This window comes from Dendrobates tinctorius, unplaced genomic scaffold (assembly GCF_039654945.1).
Source record: "Dendrobates tinctorius isolate UK_male_01 unplaced genomic scaffold, ASM3965494v1 ptg000039l, whole genome shotgun sequence".
In the NCBI taxonomy this organism is placed as follows: domain Eukaryota; kingdom Metazoa; phylum Chordata; class Amphibia; order Anura; family Dendrobatidae; genus Dendrobates; species Dendrobates tinctorius.
This window is the reverse complement of record NW_027361707.1, coordinates 13,049,395-13,062,343: the sequence shown is the minus strand read 5'-3', so window position 1 is coordinate 13,062,343 and position 12,949 is coordinate 13,049,395. Positions and strand designations below refer to the sequence as shown.

Here is a 12,949-nt window from a genome sequence, read left to right as displayed (position 1 = left end):
GACTCTGGGACCTTGTTTTCCAAATGAAATGCAAAATGTATTTTCTTCTGAAAACACCTTGGACCACTGAGCAACAGTCCAGTTCTTTTTCTCCTTGGCCCAGGTAAGATGCTTCTGGCATTGTCTATTGGTCATGAGTGGCTTGACACAAGGAATGCGACACTTGTAGCCCATGTCCTGGATACGTCTGTGTGTGATGGCTCTTGAAGCAATGACTCCATCAGCAGTCCACTCCTTGTGAATCTCCCCCAAATTTTTGAATGGCCTTTTCTTAACAATCCTTTGAAGGCTGCGGTTCTCCCGATTGCTTGTTCACCTTTTTCAACCACACGTTTTCCTTCCACTCCACTTTCCATTAATATGCTTGGATACAGCCCTCTGTGAACAGCCAGCTTCTTTAGCAATGGCCTTTTGTGGCTTACCCTCCTTATGGAGTGTGTCAATGACTGCCTTCTGGACATCTGTCAAGTCAGCAGTCTTCCCCATGATTGTGGAACCTACTGAAACAGGCTAAGGGACCTTTTAAATGCTTAGGAAGCCTTTGCAGGTGTTTTTTGTTAATTATTCTAATTTACTGAAATAATGACTTTTGGATTTTCATTGGCTGTAAGCCATAATCATCAACATTAACAGAAATAAACACTTGAAATAGATCACTCTCTAATGACTCTATATAATATCTGAGTTTCACTTTTTGTATCTAACGTGTAGTGAACCATTCTGTACTACAAGTGAAAATAGACATGACACGCCAAGCCAAAGGTGTAAAACAGTATCTACACAAACCATGAGAAGGCGTTTACTCCACATTGGGGTATGAGCCAGACGTCCAGCTACAGGAGCTCCATTGCCCTCACGCCACTGTTCTCAAAAGTTATCATGTGGCAGAGCAAGATGGCAATGGAGGTTGGAAAAGAAATGTTTCCTCTTCAGCGATATGTGGAGCTTTTGTCTTGGATTCCATGACTTGTGGAGATGGGTCTGGAGACCATGTGGGTAACAACATGAACAGGACTTTACGAGGGAATGTAAAAGTGTCCTTGGAGCCGGTTTTCACCACATCAGAGAAAATTAACTCTGCAGGAACTACAGGGATTTTAAAGCACTGGGGGTAAAGTTAATTTCTCTGATGAAGCCCCTTTCAGACTATTTGGAACATCTGAAAGAACGATTGTCCAAAGAAGAAAAGGAGGTCTCTACCATGAGTCATGTGTCATGTCAAAGGGAAAGCATCCTGAGACCAGTCTTGTGGGGCTAATTTTCATGCAAAATAGTGGGCTCACTCACAACTATACCTAAGAGTAAAGAATGGCATCTAAACATCCTCTAAGAGCAACTTCTCCCATCAATTTGGTGACAAACAATACTTTTTCCACCATGATGGAGACTATGTCACAGTAGCTTGGAGAACAAAACATTGACATTTTGGGTCCATGGTCAGGAAACTCTCCAGATCTCCTCAAGGCAGCTTCACCACCAACTATCGTTGCTGGATGATTCCTGCATCAATGACCCCTCCCTGGACTTGCACAGTCCACTAATGAGACTGGGGTGCATACACCCGGCTTACTGCACAGTGTCAGAACCGGTGGTGACGCCGTTCTTGTAAATCATGTTAGGATACCGTTACACCTAGCGATGCACCAGCGATCCCGACTAGCGATATGACGCGGTCAGGATCGATCGCTAGGTGGTCGCTAGTGAGCTGCCACACAGGCAGATCTCACCAGCGACATAGTGGTGGTTGGGGATTGCTACTTACCTGTCAGACACGGTGATCCTGACGTCCTTCCAGCCTACGTCCACGCGTCGCTCGTCGTCACAGCAGGAAGCGCCGCAGGAAGTGGCCGACGAGGAATGGTCCAGCAGCTTCTCGCGCGATCAGCGATAACCAGCGGGGGAGCCGGTCGGAGGTAAGTATCACATGCAGCGATATCGCTATAACTTCACAAAATCGGTGACTTTACAGCGATATTGCTAGCGATATCGCAGTGCGTAACGGGGGCTTTACTCATGGACACAGAGGTGTAATATCATGATTAGTGGGAAGATTAGTCTGGGAAAACAACACCCCCACAACCAGTCACCCACTAAATTAGCATATCACGAGCCCAGCTATAAAACTGATTTTAGGTATGTTCAAAAATCTATAAGGAACCAAAAGGGGCATTTTAGTAAGTATATTAAAGGGATCAATAAGTACATGGTGGCCGTTTGTGGGGCTTGGGGAAAGCCAACAAGTTCCCTTTAAAAACTTACGAAAAACTTATAGTTAAACTTCAGCAGCCTCAGAAATATCTGACTAAAAGATCCAAAAACAGGGGGGAGCAGAAAAACAACGTGCGTGTCAGTCCCAAAACAATTGGCCAAGACTATATATATATATATATATCTCCAAGTACAACATCTGCAAGGAGTTTCTGTTTTTGCCATGTTAGGTGGGTTTCCTCCCAAACTCTAAAGACATCGTGATAGGGATTCTGGATTGTGAGCCCCAATGGGGACTGTGATTCTGATGTCTGTAAAGTGCTGTGGAATTAACGTTGCTAAAAAAGTGAATAAAATAAACAAGGAAAACAAAAAAAATGCACGTACGGTATATCTCGCTGGTCATTAAAGAGGTCGTCCATTACTTTTATATTGCTGGAGGTCATCAACGTCTGATCGGTTGGGGTCCTATACCTGGCACTCCGGCTGATCAGCTGTTAATGGTGTTGGTGGACGTCGGACGGACCTTCTCACTTGTGGAGCTGCTTCTGATGGTGGCCGAAGCTTGGTGCTGCCCATCTGCCTCCTATTCAGAGCACTGTGCAGTACCCTGTGATGCCCGCCAGACGGAGAAGACGGAGCAGCTCGGCACGTGAGAACTTCTGGCCACGACCTCACCTCTCCTCATGCCCCGCGCTGCTCCAGGCTGGGCTCCGGTCTCAGCGGCGGCACACAGTGGGTGTGTGATGAAGTGACCACATCGCACACCCGCAGTGTCAGAGGCAGAGAATGATGGGAGAGGGAATGTCAGCTGACGCTCTCTCCATCATTGCTTTGAACTGTACCGGTGTCATAGACGCCGACAGAGTTGAATGCAGTGGCGGGGGGAGTCAACGCTGGCGGCAGGTGGACAACTCACGGTCTCCATAGCGGCTGCATGATGTGCTGCTATCCGCTGCACACCACTGGCTGGGGGAGCAGGGACGCTAGGCAGCTGCCTGGTCTGCCTGCCGCTAAAACCGGCCCTGGTCACCGCCAACACCTGATCCCGACTGATCAGACAGTGATGACCTATCCTTAGACTAGCATCGGACAGCCTCTTTAATGCACCTTCAGAGTCGCTTATAAAGAGGTTTACATGTTTTGCTTTGGTCTCAAGCTGTTATTGCTGCAGCCCTGATCATCCTGCTCCTCCTGTTTCATGAAAGTGATGTCAGACCCAAAGTAAATCGTGACACTGACACATGGAAATAAAAGAAACAGGCTGCACATTAGTTCCTGGTGTCAGAGACCATGCAACAGCTGTGTCCACAGTAGAAGACTGAACAGAATAGTAGGAAGCCTGCACAAAAGAAGAAAGCAGATCCATACAGCAACATAGGACTATCAGCCATTAGAGTCCTTCATTCCCAACCCTCGCCTCCCTGCTGAAATGACACAAGCCCGCCACAACAACTCTGCACTTCCACCAGCTGCTGTTACCGGCGCTGACCACCAGATGGCGCTGCGCCCTCTTCCTTATTGTACCACGGACTCGCTCGCGCTCTCGAGCTCAGCTCTCGGCCACGCCCCCTGTAGAGTTCTACTGGAGACACGTAGCCGCGCGGCCAATAGGAACGCCGACTGCCGGATCTCTGACGTCACAGCAGACTGGCCGGCGGCGGCAGCTCGTGCGGGCAGCGGGGCGGACGGGAGCGGAATGGCTGACTTGGGGCTGACAATGGAGAGCGCACGATCGCCGGGCGTCCGTTATGCCTGCACACGAGGTGATCCATGATTTTTTTTGCTCTGGATTGTTGTGGACGAGGGCTGGGGTGTGAGTGACGGTGATCACGGCAGATCCGGCGGGTACGTGGTTAACTGCGGCCGTGTGCAGTGCAGGAGGATTGGAGGCGGGATCCGGGCTGCGGAGCCCGGAGGAAGAGGAGGAGATCTGCGCCCTGCAGGATGGGGGAGGAAGAGGCTGCTGCTGATCGGGGCCCGTCATGTGCGGCCGGTGCGGGCAGCGAGGGGTTAATGCAGCGTCACCCCGGGCTGCGGCCATCGGCGGGGCTCCTGGCAGGGGAAGGGTTAAGTGAGTACTTTCCGGAGAGCAGGAGGAAAGTGGAGATTTGGGGAACTAGGGCCCTGTACTGTTATCTGTGCTGTATAGATTGGGAGATATATATATAATATTTTATTAAATAGGTGTAAATATGCACGACACATACACACATATATATATACAGTACAGACCAAAAGTTTGGACACACACCATTCAAAGAGTTTTCTTTATTTTCATGACTCTGAAAATTGTAGATTCACTCTGAAGGCATCAAAACTATGAATTAACACATGTGGAATTATGTAATTAACAAAAAAGTGTGAAACAACTGAAAATGTCATACTCTAGGTTCTTCAAAGTAGCCACCTTTTGCTTTGATTACTGCTTTGCACACTCTTGGCATTGTCTTGATGAGCTTCAAGAGGTAGTCACCGGAAATGGTCTTCCAACAGTCAGAGATGCTTAGCACTTGTTGGCCCTTTTGCCTTCTCTCTGCGGTCCAGCTCACCCCAAACCATCTCGATTGGGTTCAGGTCTGGTGACTGTGGAGGCCAGGTCATCTGGCGTAGCACCCCATCACTCTCCTTCTTGGTCAAATAGCCCTTACACAGCCTGGAGGTGTGTTTGGGGTCATTGTCCTGGTGAAAAATAAATGATGGTCCAACTAAACGCAAACCAGATGGAATAGCATGCCGCTGCAAGATGCTGTGGTAGCCATGCTGGTTCAGTATGCCTTCAATTTTGAATAAATCCCCAACAGTGTCACCAGCAAAGCTCCCCCACACCATCACACCTCCTCCTCCATGCTTCACGGTGGGAACCAGGCATGGAGAGTCCATCCGTTCACCTTTTCTGCGTCACACAAAGACATGGTGGTTGGAACCAAAGATCTCAAATTTGGACCAAAGCACAGATTTCCACTGGTCTAATGTCCATTCCTTGTGTTCTTTAGCCAAAACAAGTCTCTTCTGCTTGTTGCCTGTCCTTAGCAGTGGTTTCCTAGCAGCTATTTTACCATGAAGGCCTGCTGCACAAAGTCTCCTCTTAGCAGTTGTTGTAGAGATGTGTCTGCTGCTAGAACTCTGTGTGGCATTGATCTGGTCTCTAATCTGAGCTGCTGTTAACCTGCGATTTCTGAGGCGGGTGACTCGGATGAACTTATCCTCCACAGCAGAGGTGACTCTTGATCTTCCTTTCCTGGGCCGGTCCTCATGTGAGCCAGTTTCTTTCTAGCGCTTGATGGTTTTTGACACTGCACTTGGGGACACTTTCAAAGTTTTCCCAATTTTTCAGACTGACTGACCTTCATTTCTTAAATTAATGATGGCCACTCGTTTCTCTTTACTTAGCTGCTTTTTTCTTGCCTTAATACAAATTCTAACAGTCTATTCAGTAGGACTATCAGCTGTGTATCCACCAGACTTCTGCACAACACAACTGATGGCCCCAACCCCATTTATAAGGCAAGAAATCCCACTTATTAAACCTGACAGGGCACACCTGTGAAGTGAAAACCATTTCCGGTGACTACCTCTTGAAGCTCATCAAGAGAATGCCAAGAGTGTGCAAAGCAGTAATCAAAGCAAAAGGTGGCTACTTTGAAGAACCTAGAATATAAGACATATTTTCAGTTGTTTCACACTTTTTTGAAAATTATATAATTCCACATGTGTATATTCATAGTTTTGATGCCTTCAGAGTGAATCTGCAAATTTCATAGTCATGAAAATAAAGAAAACTCTCTGAATGAGAAGGTGTGTCCTGTACTGTGTATGTATATATCTATCTAATATATAAAGCTCAAAGTGTGTGTGTGTGTATGTGTGTGTATGTGTGTGAGTCCGGGATAGGCATCCGCACCGTCGCAGCTACAGCCTCAAAATTTGGCACAGTCACACGTCTGGACCCCTAGAGTGTCCTAAGCTATGTTGTGAGGCGAAATTTTAACCCCGCACGTTCCAGTTCACCAAACAATTTTGCCCCTATCTACATACTGGGGAAAAAGTGTGCGCGTGTCAAGCCCCGCCCCTCATTATGATGTCATAATGCCCCTATTTGCATACTGGGGAAACAGTGTGCGTATCAAGCCCCGCCCCTCATTATGATGTCACAATGGTTGCCATGGCGACACTGATGTCATCATAGGTTACAAGCCCCGCCGCTCATTATGATGTCATAATGGTTGACTATGGGATGGCGGATATGTATGATGGGAATATGGGCACTCGACTATGGGATGGCAGATATGTATATGGGCACTCGACTATGGGATGGAGGATGTGTGATGGGTATATGGGCACGGGACTATGGGATGGAGGATATGTATGATGGGAATATGGGGACTCGACTATGGGATGGAGGATGTGTGATGGGTATATGGGCACTCGACTATGGGATGGAGGATGTGTGATGGGTATATGGGCACGGGACTATGAGATGGAGGATATGTGTGATGGGTATATGGGCACGGGACTATGGGATGGAGGATGTGTGATGGGTATATGGGCACGGGACTATGAGATGGAGGATGTGTGATGGGTATATGGGCACGGGACTATGAGATGGAGGATATGTGTGATGGGTATATGGGCACGGGACTATGGGATGGAGGATGTGTGATGGGTATATGGGCACGGGACTATGGGATCGTGGATATGTATGATGGGTATATGGGCACGGGACTATGGGATGGATGATTTGTATGATGGGTATATGGGCACGGGATGGAGGATAATTATAATTTGCTATAACTAACCACAGTTAGTTACTATGCCCAGGCAGCGCCGGGCTCTTCAGCTAGTATGTGTGTGTGTGTGTGTATATATATATATATGTGTGTTACAAGGACTGGTACGTGCCTGGGAGGCTTTGCACCCTATTTTTTCCTGTGCTGTTGTTTCTTAATAAATATATTTATATTATACCATTGATCACGTATCTGGTAGCGGATTGTGCATTTTAGTCCTCATATTTTGGAAACGCGCAGTAAATGCAGCCGTTTGGCTCCCTGTCGGGGGTCCATCGTTCCGTACCCCCTTTACATTAGCCAACCCAACTTCCCGCGTGCACAGATCAATCGTTTGTCAGCTCGTTCTGTGCGCTTACATCTCATCGATTACATGGGACGATCCGCTGCCGGGAATGACGTGCCAAGATCTTATCGTTTAGACGTCATCTCTGTCCCCGTCGGGGCGCACTGTCTGCAGTCTCGATCTGTATGTCTTTGGCGTGTGGAGAATCGGGAGGAAACTCACGCCAACTTGGGGAGAACGTGGAGCGGTTTTGTAGATGTTGTCCTTGGTGGGATTTGACTCCCGATGCTGCCGTGTGACACTGTCTCCTGTGTAAAAATAATGTCAGACCTGCAACGTTATGTTATTAGTATTTAACGTGAGCCCTGCAGGCGGTCAGCAGTCACTGATGGGCTGCAGCGCTTCTATAACATTAGCAAATGCCTTTTGTGGTTTGCCGCCCATACTTCCCCCTGGACAAACCTCAGACATTATTATGCCGCCGTTTATTCTATGGCGCTTTACATGTGATAGGGGTATACGTAATAAAAAACATGTTGAATAGTCATAAACAATACCAGTCACCCGATTGGTAGAGGAGAGAGGACTCGGCCCGACAGGGCTCACTGACATCCAAGGGAAGGGTAAGCTCTGCAGCCCATCAGTGGTCGCTGATTGACTGCAGCAGTTACATGACTTAATGATGTCAGGCAAGCATCGGGAGACGTTGTTGTCCAAGTAGTGGTCAACCCCCCCAAAAATAATTCCACCCGGCAGACAAACGGCTTGTTCGTTGAGTAATTTTCAGCGTTCTTGTATTAGTTCCAGGGCGGTAACACGTTGGCCATCACACCCTCTGCAGTAATGGACTATAAGTGGCGCTAGTAGTTGTGTGGGTGTCACGAGAACATGAGTCATCACAGGGTGCGGATGGTACTTTAATGACCCGTACATATTCTGGTGTCACGAGAGCATGAGTTATCATAGGGTGCGGATGATGCTGGAATGACCTGTACATATTCAGATGTTGCGTCTGACCTGTACATATTCGGGTGTCACAAGAGCATGAGTCATCACAAGGTGCCGATGTTGCTGGAATGTCCCGTACATATTCCGATGTTGCAGCTGACCTGTACATATTTGGTTGTCACGAGAGAATGAGTTATCATAGGGTGCGGATGATGCTGGAATGACCTGTACATATTTGGATGTTGCGTCTGACTTGTACATACTTGGGTGTCATGAGAACATGAGTCATCACAGGGTGCGGATGTTGCTGAAATGACCTGTACATATTCTGATGTGTCTAAGCAAAGAGAAAAGTCCAACTCTTAGACTCGAACTGTAAAGTACCGAACACTTTCTGAAGAAGTCAATGTACAGCCAGTAAGTCCATGTTGCTGTTCAGGTTTGGCAACCAGAACATCGACGATTTCCCACACTGTCATATGTGTTACAGCGTGAGAAACACCGGCGGCCCTGATCAACGGTCAGATGACAGCTTGTGAGCCAGCAGCTCTGACTGGCGGTAAAAAGGTTGTCGCTGGTCACAGGTGTCGGCTGATGAATACTACAGTTATCGGCGTACGCTTGCTCGCGGTAATAGCAGCGACGCTCATGATTATTCGTTAGACAACACCTGTGCAATAAATAAAAAAAGGCCACTCACTATTTTTGATAACCAACGCAGGTAAGGCTGACAGCTGCGGGCTCCAACTTCCAGCCGTCAGATTTATATTGGCTGGTTATCAAAAATAGAGCCGTCTCAACATCATATTTTTTAATTATTTAAATAATTTAAAAATTCTTGTGGGGTTCCCCCTCATCTTTGACAGTCAGTTAAGCGAAAGCAGACAGCTGGGGACTGGTATTGTCAGACTGGTATTGTCAGACTGGGAAGGGGCTATAGATATTGGCCCTCCCTAGCCTAAAAATAGCAGTCCACAGTTGCACCAGAAAAGGCGCATCTATTGAATGCGCCAATGCTGGCTTTTTGCCCGACTCTTTCCACTTCCCTTGGTACGGTGGAAAGTGGGGTAATAGGTTTGGAGTTGATGTCATCTATTTAATGTCCGATTACATTAAGCTCAAGGGTTAGTAATGGAGAGGCGTCTATAAGACACCCCCATTACAAACCCCATAGTCAGATTGTAATAAAGACACAGCACAAATAAAGTCCTTTATTTGAAATAAAAGCTCCCCCCACCTCTTTTACCCATTTAGACACAAAAATAAAATAGCAAATTTATACTTGCCGTTTTGTCGATAATCCATTGATGCCAATGTTCCACTGTAAAAGATAAAAAAAAATTAAAATACCTTATTCCTCACCTGTCCAACAATAATCCATTAGTTGCCATTTTCCACAACGATCTGGAGAGCAGTCACATCAGTGATGCGACCACTGTCTGTGTTAGCCAGAATCATGCTCCTGCAGTGTGTAGCGCTGATGAACCCCGGTCACCTCACTGACATCAGCGTTCCTGAAAACTCTCACTCAGCAAACGGTGATGTCAGTGAGATGATTGGGGTTCATCAGCTATGAACTCTGGTGACCTTTTGTCTTTTACAGTGGGAAGTGGGCATCAATGGATTATTGGCGAAAAGGGGAGTATAACTTTGCTTTTTTTTTGTGAATAAATGGGTAAAAGAGGGTGAAATGTTTCTTATTTCAATTAAAGGACTTAATTCTTGCTGTGTTTTTATTACAATCTTAGTATGGGGTTAGTAATCGGGGTATCTTATAGACCCTCTCCATTACTATACCCTGGGTTTAATGTCAGCAGCCATAAAATAGGTTTTGGAGTTGATGTCAGCCCTTACCCTTCTTACCACCATAGCAGGGTAAGTGGGAAGAACCAGGCAAAGAGCAAGAATTAGCGCATTTGATAGATGAGTCTTTTCTGGGGCGGGCTGCTATTTTTAGGCTGGGGAGGGTCAATTTTCATGGCCCCTTACCAGTCTGAGAATACCAGCTGTCCTCTTTAGCTTGGCTGGTTGTAGACCCTGCATAGTTTCTCCTATCTGCCGGTACCTCTTCTGATTGCAGGCCTGAAATGATGGTATGTGGTATAACGCACACACGAAGTTGCGCAAGGCTTGTAATCTGAATAGGCATCGGTGATGCCGACGGGTGCTTTTACGTTGCGTAGATTGGGTCCGAATCCTCCCCAAAACGGGATTTGGACAAAAGGGCCGAGGGGCCATAAACTATAATGGTGCTGACATACTGATTGGTGCTCTGACCTTCATCATTTTTGGGCGTGTCTGAGTGTCAGCCAACCGTAGGCATACGCGCATGAATGTGATGCACGTCTGAGCGTACGTTCATTCTATCGGCACCATTATGGCCCTGTTGGTATATATGTCCAAATCCCATTTTGTTGGGGGTTTGGACATAAGCCAAAAGGAGCCATTTAACGGGTGCCAAAACTCAATGTGAAGGCACACGAAAGGTAAGAGGCAATTTGCAGGACTACTTGCTTGTCTGCATGACCCGGGTAATGTGAATTAATTCCCATCTTAGCCCTCAGTAACGCAGGTGTGAACTTTACATTTTTTTGTTTTTCTGATGGATCTCTTGTAGAAGTTTCATGTAAAGAAAACCCCTCTATACTTATGGCAGGTCCTGTGATATATTTGTAAAAATAAGTTTCCATAATAATTTTTTTTCTCTTTTTTTTGGCCTACGGACACCAGTGTAAATCATGTCAGACTTGTCTCTGCTGTTGTGCAGTGAGTTGGGTGGTGTTTCTATATATACTCGGGCTGACATCTCGTAGCGTTGTGGCCTAGCCGGTCGTGCGATAGCACCTATCTGCTCCAGGCAGTCCATTAAGGCAGCTGCATCTGACATTATACAAAGCTGGTTCTGTAGATGTGAATTGTATTCTTTACCTGACCTTATTAACTAGAACACTTTTTATTTCTTATGTTATACTCCTATATCTGTAAAGCCGTGAGGCATTAATGGGGAAAATTAGTATTTGATCCACTGCCGATTTTGCCAGTTTTCCCACCTTCAAAGAATGGAGAGGTCTGTAATTTTTATCGTAGGTACACTTCACCTGTGAGAGACAGAATCTAAAAATAAAACCATAAATTCACATTATATATTTTGTAAATAATTAAATTGCATTTTATTGCATGAAATAAGTATTTGATCACTGACCAACCAGCAAGAATTCTGTGTCTCCCAGACCTGTTAGTTTTTCTTTAAGAAGTCCTCGTAATTTGCGCTCATTACCTGTATTAATTGCCCCTGTTTGATCTCGTTAGCTGTATAAAGGACACCTGCCCGCACACTCAATCAATCACACTCCAACCTCTCCACCATGGTCAACACCAAAGAGCTGTCAAAGGGCACCAGGGACAAAAATTTTAGACCTGCAATTGGGCTGGGATGGGCTATAGGACAATAGGCAAGCAGCTTGTTAAGAATGCAACAACTGTTTGCGCGATTATTAGAAAATGGTAGAAACACAAGATAACTCCTCAGTTGGGGTCTATGCAAGATCTCGCTGCTTTGGTGGGGGGGGGGGGGGGATGATTCTGAGAAAGGTCAGGAATCAGCCGAGAACTACATGGGAGAAGCTAGTCAATGATCTGAAGAGAGCTCGGACCACAGTCTCAAATATTACCTTTAGTAACACATTACGCCGTCGTGGATTAAAATCTTGCAGGGCACCCAAGGTCCCCCTGCTCACGCCAACACATGTCCAGGCCTGCTTGAAGTTTGCCAGTGACCATCTGGACGATCCACAGGAGAAAGGCATGAGAGAAGGTCGTGTGGTCAGATGAGACGAAAATAGAACTTTTTGGCATCAGCTCCACTCGCCATGTTTGGAGGAGGAAGAAGGATGAGTACAATTCCAAGAACACTGACCCAACTGTGAAGCATGGTGGGGAAAACAACATATTTTGGGGTTGCTTCTTTGCAAAGGGAACAGGACGACTGCTCCGTATTGAAGGGAGGATGAATGGGGTCATGTATTGCGAGATTTTGGCCAAAAAGCTCCTTCCCTCAGTAAAAGCATTGAAGATGGGTGGTGGCTGGGTCTTCCAGCATGACCATGACCCAAAATACGCAGCCAAGGCAACTAAGTGGCTCTGTAAGAAGCTTTTCAGAGTCCTGGGAGTGGCCTAGGCAGTCTCCAGACCTGACCCCAAAAGAAAATCTTCTGAGGGAGCCGAAGCTCAATGTTGCCCAGCGACATCCACGAAATTTGAAAGATCCGGAGAAGAGTTGGAGTTGACTAAAATCCTTACTCCAATGTGTGCAAACTTTCTCAAGAACTACAATGAAGCATCTGACCTCTGTAATTGCAAACAAAGGTTTCTGTACCAAATATTAAGTTCTGTTTTTCTATTGTATCAAATGCTTATTTCATGCAATAAAATTCTAATTAATTATGTAAAAATCATACAATGTGATTTTATGGATTTGGTTTGTTTTTTTTTTTTTTTTTTTTTTTTTTTTAATTATAAAGATTCTGTCTCTCACAGGTGAAGTGTACCTACGATAAAAATTACAGACCTCTCCATTCTTAGTAGGTGGGATAGGCTGCCACGTATCAAATACTTATTTTCTCCACTGTGAGTAAAATAAAAATGTTAATATGTATTGTTTTTATATATAAATAATTTATATTGTTAGTTACAGTCCCCTGTGTAAACAGGGTTTTAC

The 12,949-nt window shown here is 46.0% G+C and overlaps 1 protein-coding gene across 2 annotated transcripts in view; it reads left to right on the top strand.

Moving 5' to 3' along the window:
• Nucleotides 1-3,783: 3,783 nt before the first annotated feature.
• Nucleotides 3,784-12,949, top strand: part of ZNF518B (zinc finger protein 518B) — a 56,811-nt gene continuing 47,645 nt past the window's right edge. The window contains exon 1 of one of the 2 annotated variants that reach the window (XM_073574474.1): nucleotides 3,784-3,974. The gene's annotated coding sequence lies outside the window, so the exon portion shown is untranslated. Of the gene's footprint in view, nucleotides 3,975-4,145; nucleotides 4,283-12,949 lie in introns of those variants that run through there. The other variant, XM_073574475.1, reaches the window with a different exon arrangement.